Genomic DNA, 8,242 nt, shown 5'->3' with positions numbered 1-8,242 from the left:
TAGGATGGCTGACAGGAACATTAAATATTTATTAAAACCATCTTTTAAAGCTTCTTAGGCAACTTTACTGTCCTGAACATTGAAAAAATTGTCATTTATATGACAAAAATAAGTTCAATATTAAAGAAAATCCAAGAAGAAAAGAAACTTAAATGATAACCACAAAAATTTGCAGGACCTGAATTTTATCAACCACTTTCAACTTGTACAGCTTAAAGTGAAACCAGAAAACTTGCATTGGTGTAATTCATTGTAATTGCACTGCAGATGGTGGATTTATGCCCACTGGCTTTAGGCTTTGGACCTCTACTGTATAGCTCTCGTTCCATTTGTCTTCATGCTCACACCAATCCTCCCAACTCTTCCTCTTACACATTCCTGCTTACAATGAAAAGTGATAGAAAATTTTCACCATACTTGATGGACCAGATTCCACAGACACTAGCACCTAAATAATTTTTGCTGCTCAGAGAAACTGAATACAGAATCAGGAGAGCATAATCTGGAAAAACATTTTCAAGTATCTGTGTTTTCCATCCCCTTTATTTTCCCGAAGAGACTGGACCTCATTGCTCTGTGGACACTGACAAACTTAAAGGACATCTACTGCCTGTCTTCAACACAATGAATATAAGAACAGAAGCTAGATGAAAGATTCCACATACAACACTGAAGTGGTAGGAAAACAAACAACTTCAAAATTAAAAACAATGTATAAGATTTTTCTACAATTAGTATTTTACACAATGCTTTTTCTTCAGATTCAGAGCTTCAGAGTTCTTTTTGCTAAAGGCAATTAAAACATTATAAAACTATATAAACTATAAAAAAATTATAAAACTATATAAATCAGTATTGTCAAATAGAAGGTGTTCTTCATTTTCAGACTTTCTCTCTGAAAAAAGTGGGTTTCACAAAACCACACATATTTTCTTATACTGAGAAGCCGGTGGCAACAGATGTTTCAACATTACAGGATATAGCAGTGAAGAATACAATCTTATTTTTAATTCTCTTGTCTAATCAAACACGCAGAACTTTTGTCTTGTAAACATAAATCTAATATTTTGTCTGCTGAAGCAAGAGAATGTGTGAAAATATATCAGCTGGTAATAGCATTAGATTACATGCAACAGCACATGGGCCATAAAGGGGAGCTTAAATTTATACGTTCCATAATAACCAGGGTAAAGAAATGGGACTGTTAACATTCCAAACCTTTTCTACAAGTGGAAGTGAAGAAACAGTAAATCTCGCATCTACATATCATGGTCAATTACCCCAAAACAAGTCATTTTTGCCTTACTATAGTTACATTATATGGATATTTTGGTCTATAATTAATGCTGCAGGAGCAAAAATAAGCAATGAAATGGAGATGATTAACAAAACCTACAACAATCTGCAGATAGCATAAATGCTTAATGAAAAGCAGCTCTTTAAATGGCTTTACTACAGAAGTAGAAATGGAATTTCTCTCAGAATTTGTGTAAAAAGTGTTTTATTATTTCTTTAAAACTCTTAAACATCCCCAAGACAGTAATATCTCTCCACAAAAGTTAATTGAAAGTGTAGTACAGCTCATTCCCCATGTCATAGTATTCACTAAGATGGTTGAAAAACTGGAAAGGAAGCGAATTATTTTCTTCTTTTCATCTTTTGATAACATGCTGAGGAGTCTTCTTTCTTCCAAAGTGAAAGCTAATTTATTTTTTTCCTTTCTTGGGAGATAAACAGGAATATTTAACATTGCTTAAGAGAACACCAGACTTCTACGATATGGATTGCCTTAAGTTCATCTTATATCATCAATTTATTAGACAAGATAAAATTAATCCTATCATTGTCACATAATTCTATTTTGGAAGTTAAGTCAATCTTCAGTGCCGGACACATTGTACTTCTCAACAGTACTCAGAGAAATCTTCTACGCCGAGTGTGTGAGGATAACAGCCTATCAAGTTCCCATGGATACTCATAACGCATGAAGACCCAAAGGTCGATGGGTCATGAGAAAAAAGAGTTACCAACCTGAAGAGTACAGCTGCTAAATCTGTGAAATGTTCCCAAGAACAGCCGCGGTGCATGAGTGGCTGGAGGTCATGAGAGCATGAGAAATTGGGGGGTTCCTGCACAGTGAAGTCCACCCTTAGAGTCCACAACTTCACTTTAACTAGGGCTCATGTATTACACGTTCACATATTTCAAATGGATTAGCTCTTCAGCAACATCAGGATGTCAACAAAGTCTCAACCAACCTGGATGTGCTGGACAGACACACAGCTCTGGGCTGGTCGTGGTCACCATACCACCCCCAGCTCTGCTTCCCCACTGGGTGCTGTGGGATGGGGCTCTCATAATGGAGGGCCCAGACTTGCTGTTTCCACCCTCAGTTCCTGGTTACTTCCCTTGGCTGCCCCCTAACCATAAAACCTGTTAGGAAAAGAAACTGAGGGAGTATGTCTTCTGACAATAGGAATTGACTATTTGGGGTGTTTCAGGTAACTAAACATGGATAAGAGAGAATAGTTGCCTTGATCTCTGCGGGGTTCTCTGACAGCAGCCAGATGACTTCCTTCTTTCTCAAGGACAAAAGTTATTGCACATGATATTGCCTTGAGAATCTAAGACAGCACTTTGGAAAAAGACTCAAGGTGGATATAGGGGTTCTCGACATCATTCATGTTAAATAGCAGCTGCCAGATGCAGCTTTTATTTATCAACATTGTTTATGTTGAGCTGAAATAGTGGTAAGGATATGACCACAAGTTTAAAATGACAAAAAAATTGTTGTCATGTGGCAGCCAATTGAAAGGTCAGTGTTACTTGAATACAGAAGTCTTAAGTCCTTAATATATTTCAAAACTTCCACAGTTTCACTTGGTTCAATAGCAAAGCCTATAAAGGCCTAAATGTCCATAAGAACTTTAGTTCTCTGGAACAGAATGACATATTTTATTTAGTGAAAATAATCTCAGAGAAGAAATGCCATTACAGTTCATACACCTTCCAAATGTAATCAGTCACATCCTAACCGGAAATTTCTTTCTCTTCTTTCATGTATGTATGATATGTGATCAACATTAATAAAGACCATTATCCTGAGAAGTCTTTTAGAAAGTTAGACAATGCAAAGAAACTAACACTTCTCTAAATTAACTGTGGTGTGTAAAATATTTTTATAACATGAATTGTATGATTCAAAAACAAGGACTTTTTCATCATTTCAACCAAAAATAATGCAACTAATTTTGCTGTTTCTATGATTTTATCCTTAAGAAGTGCTTTTTATGAGTTGGGACTGCCAAAATGTCTGTCTCTAGTAATCAGTAAGCTTTAACTCCTTTCTGAAAAGAAAGTCTTCCTGAAATTAGATTGGAAAGGTGACACCATTCATATAAATATGTGCATGTTGTTCATCCTGTTTTTCTGAATACCCTATTCCTACTCAATAGTCACAAACTGACTGTATTCTTCTGTGTCTGTCCCTCATGGTCTGAGGAAATAGCTGCAGTTTTAAAATATAAGATCAAGTCACAGACAGGCAAACTTATCCATAATATGCCTGTCATAAACCAGCTCTTTTTTTATGAAAATTGGCACCAGTTGATAGTACATAAATTCTTAGCATGCAAGACAAATACTACAAAGCTATTACAGTTTTATAAGTTTAAAGAATGTGTTTTGGAAATGTGATCATAATTAATTCTCCTTCTAGAGTAGGCTCTTAAGGCCAATAAGAGACTACATATTCCAGGAACAAGAGAAATCTCTTTTTTATCTTATGAAGTATCTAGCTATATTTTTAAGAGGGAGGACTACATGTCTCATATCAAAGTATGAAATCCCCTTGCAATATAGATTTCAACTTTCTGGTTACAAATTACTCTTTCTTTTCCTGGTGGAATGGAGGAATCACTACTACCTTGAAAAGTGATTGACCAAACACAACCTCTCAGATTTCCTGGAAGTACTTTGTAGGCTCTTGGACCTGTACCTGATCCACTGAAGCGTTTCCACTACTATGCACCATGGCAGTAGGCTCTTTCAGCAGGGAATACTCCATCTGGGAGAAAGGATCCTGCTTTATGTACACTAAGGAATGGATTAAATGAAAACTGAAAAGAAGAACAGAGAAACTAATGAAGATTCTTTTTAAAATATATATAATAAAAAAATGGATACACTATTATTCTCTCCTTGAATGAGGGAGAATTTGATGGACTGCAGGGCTTAGTTGCCTAGAAATTATTAGTCAAAACTGTGCAGTCTGGGGTTACCTTCTGTTGTGGTCTAAGATACAAGGTGCTGGCCTGCCAGGAACATCTGTACTTGTCTCTGTCATCAGCACCAAACTACAAATTAATATCTTTCACCAAGAGAGTGGTAACAATTATGTGCCTGAGAATCTTTTGAATGATTAATTTCCTTGATTCCATGCCTGCCTTAGAGACTAGGATGAAGAAAGAATTTCTCTATTTCTCATGATCTGGCATGTCCTAACCCTGTAAAGCCTTTGGTAGTTCTCACCTTTCCTCATGCCAGGTCACAGAATCACAGAATTGGTAAGGTTGGAAGGCACCACAGTGGATGATCTGGTCCAACCTCCCTGCTCAAGCAGGGTCATCCCTGAACATTGAACAGAATTTAATCCAGACAGTTCCTGGATATCTAACAGAGAGGAAGACTGCACCTCTTTGGGCAGCCTGTTCCAGTACTCAGTCACATGTACAGTCCTCTGAACTTTATCACATCCTGAAGACTTCTTCTATTGACAGGATACAAAAACAACAGGAAATCTTTCAGTAGAAAGTTTGTGGGTGTAAAATGCTCTTTTTATATATGTTCTTTCTCTTCAGCCAAGTTACTAGGCTATTTTATAATAACAAATGGAGATAGAGATATTCTTTTGGCTTCCACCACCACCTAGTGCAATGCAGCGTAGCAAGGAAGTAATAAACTCAGTGTGCTGAGTCTGGCTGAAGGCACAAAGAGTCCCTTTTCCAGCATTAAGCCTGTCTTGAATTCTCACAAAATATGCAGAAAAGAAACAGGAGTTGCAAAGTCCCTACCTTGGGAATGAAAGCTACCTTCCACAGCATGTGGAAAACTCGCAGAACTAAGGATCTGACTGCCTTATGATTACCACCAAGACAGCGTAGTTATTTCAAGGTGCTGCCTGTAACAAACACCACAGAAAATCAGTTTTCTCCACTGTGACAAATTCTTGGGTCCTTGGCAATAGAAATTGTATGGAAATTGTTAAATAAGGTGTTTGAAACAACTTCAGTAAGATTCATAGCTCAGTCTCATCTGAGACAGAACAATTTTTGAATGCAAGAGATCTTTCTGTGTGATGGTACTAAGGAGCCTGTCCCAGAGTCCTGGCAGTATTAAGATGGGGGAATTTTAGTTATTCAAACTAAACCAGTTTAATCTGGTCAACTCCAGGTTTATAAATTTAGCCAACTTTTCCAAAGTTCCTGTCTGACATTGTTATTCTATGTATACATGATACGAGAGCAATATCTAGGAGTAACAAACCACTTGTCACTAGAAAATTAAATCCACAGCTGCCTTTGTGTATTTACCACCTGTGACTAGGGCAAGGAAGGCACATATCTGGCTCCGCATCAAGTGATCAAATATTTTATGGTTAACCAAGGACATGATGATTTTATAACATAAGCTTTCAGATTCCTTTTGCATTCAGTAATAAAGGAACTACTTTTTTACTGTCCCAAGCCAATCATCTTTTCTGATCTGTGTACCTTTGAAATACACCTTTTCCTAGTGAAAGAATTTGAATATTGAAGAATTTGTTATGTAACTTATGAGTAAACACTGTTGATATCAAGCTACAAATTTTCTGTCTTCACTTTTTTGTACCACTTTTTGATATGTCTTTGTCAGCCTTTTGTTATGGAAGGAGAAAAGAGTAGCTAAAACCCTTCAAAACTGTACAAACTGGAAATAAGCAAATGTATATGTGCAGTCTTCTAGTCCATAAATTTCTATGCTTTTGGATTTTGTAATTTCTCTAAGAAAAAAGAACTAATTATCTTATTCACATAACCCTTGCAAAGGTTTTCAAATTGTGGTAAATGTGGAAAATGTACTTTAAGTCAAAATTTCAAGTATGAATTCTTGGGATTCAGTCTGGATGCCAGAGTCCTGACCTTTAACACTTCCTAGGCCAAAAGGGAAACTATAACAAATATGTGTCAAGAGGTGATGACTCTTCTCTCTGTCATCTTAAGGAACTTAGCAGTATGTGTGCCCTCCCAAGCACAAACATTATTGCATCAATAAGAAGTGATGTCCAGATCATGCAAGCAAATCTTTAGCTAATTAAGAATTAAACTGCTTCATATTGTTCACTATTTGATTAGCTTTTATTTGGTGAATACTATTGAGATCCTTCCTCATTTTTCTCATTTTGGAACTGATACCTCAAAAATACTCATAAAAACCTACTTTTGATCATCATCGCATTTACAACTATGAGAATTACAACTATGAGAATTATCAGTTGCTCCAGTAAGAATAAAGAAAATACATCTGCTTTCATTCTAGAGTGCTATTAATGTAATACAGATGACTAAGTAAAGTACTTACACATAGAATACAGCCTTGCTTGAATAAACTTGTGAGGCAATGTGTAAGAAAATTCCACAACCGGCTTAAAAAATGTGGAAGTTATGTCAGTTAAGAAATTTGTATAAATTAAATGCACATCTGAAATAGATAATGTCACCTTATTAGTGTGGATAAAGTATTTTCCTTTTTGAGGCGATTATATGAAACTAGAGCGGTTTACCAGGCCTAAGAGTAATTCAACTCCAATGCTGGTTTTTTTTTCCCTAGAACAATGTCAAAGTGAGAAGAAAATGGTAAAAACCAGATCACTGTTTTCTTTTTTACAATGTGACAGAAAGTGCAACAAAAGTACTGAAACACTAATGCAGGAAAAAATATAGTAAGTGGATGTTAATGGCCTTGAACTCAATTTTGACAAAGCTAGAGATAAGGATCTGCTGCAAGAACACAATGCTTATTGCAATGCAGGGAATCTATCAGAAAATGCAGAATATCAGGAACATGGTGTCAAATCTTTAAGACTATAAAGAAGCAGCCAACAGATCAGTAGCTTTCACAAGCACTTTGATGATAAATCCTGGAAATAAAATGATGTCTTCTCAGCTAAGCCTCTAATCTATGAATGCTTTACCAAAAAAATGGTCTTCCATTTCCCCCTGGTACAATGGAACCCAAAGAAATTTGAAAAGATGACTGAATTCATTTTGAAAAAATAACAGTTTGTTATCATAAATCACATTGCAACTAAACCTTGTAATTCATTACAACATGACTGCTAGTGGGAGAAGGCAAGAAACACAAAAAATGTCACTTTAGGAGTGAAAGGGAGTAAAATAAGCAGAAATTGCATAGAACTACTGTCAATCCCGCAGTTACAAAACCAGCCACTCTAATGTACTTGAGGGTTTGGCTAGTCTTTTCCTTATGAATAGTTAGTAGCTCCATCTAATCATCTTTTTCCTCCAAGTGACAGCTCTCAAGTCTGGTCACCTTCCTTTTTTGCTGACAGATACAGCTTTTTTGCCTGCTTCTCCATAATTGAGAAGATGAGAAAGGTTGAGGTATGGTTGACAAAGAAAATCATATTCTTCTGTATACAGAAATATATGTACATATTTTACCTTAGGAGTGATTCCATACTTCCCACTGTTAATGTCTATAAGTGTCCTTCTATCATTTGTGAAGCAGAAGTTACATATCAGTTTGTATGCACTCAACATAGATTATAAAACCATAAAAATCTACTACAGACAAGACTTCAAGAAAGATATATTCAATGAATTTTATGAGGAACAACGAGATATCCAAGATATACTCTCATATACGTGCATAACATAACAGATAAGATTTTATATTAGAATTGCTGGCCAGCTTAGATGCCATGACTCATTGCCTTTAATATATAAAATTACTGGTACAAAAAAAATGGAGAAAGATTAATAATATTTACAGATTAATTAGACTCATTAAACTAGTGAAAAAGTTTAAATGTTATTAATGGATCATTTGCAAACTCTTTTTCTATACTACTGAAAAAATTACTGGCATTTTATGTCCTATTTTAATACCATTATCCCAATGCTCCTCATCAGTATCAGTAAGTGAAAAAAACATGGAAAAATAACCTTCCAAATGTAATTTA

Source organism: Coloeus monedula (genome assembly GCF_965178545.1).
Source record: "Coloeus monedula genome assembly, chromosome: 3".
NCBI lineage: Eukaryota > Metazoa > Chordata > Aves > Passeriformes > Corvidae > Coloeus > Coloeus monedula.
The sequence above is the reverse complement of the archived record's forward strand: the minus strand, read 5'-3'. Positions refer to the sequence as shown.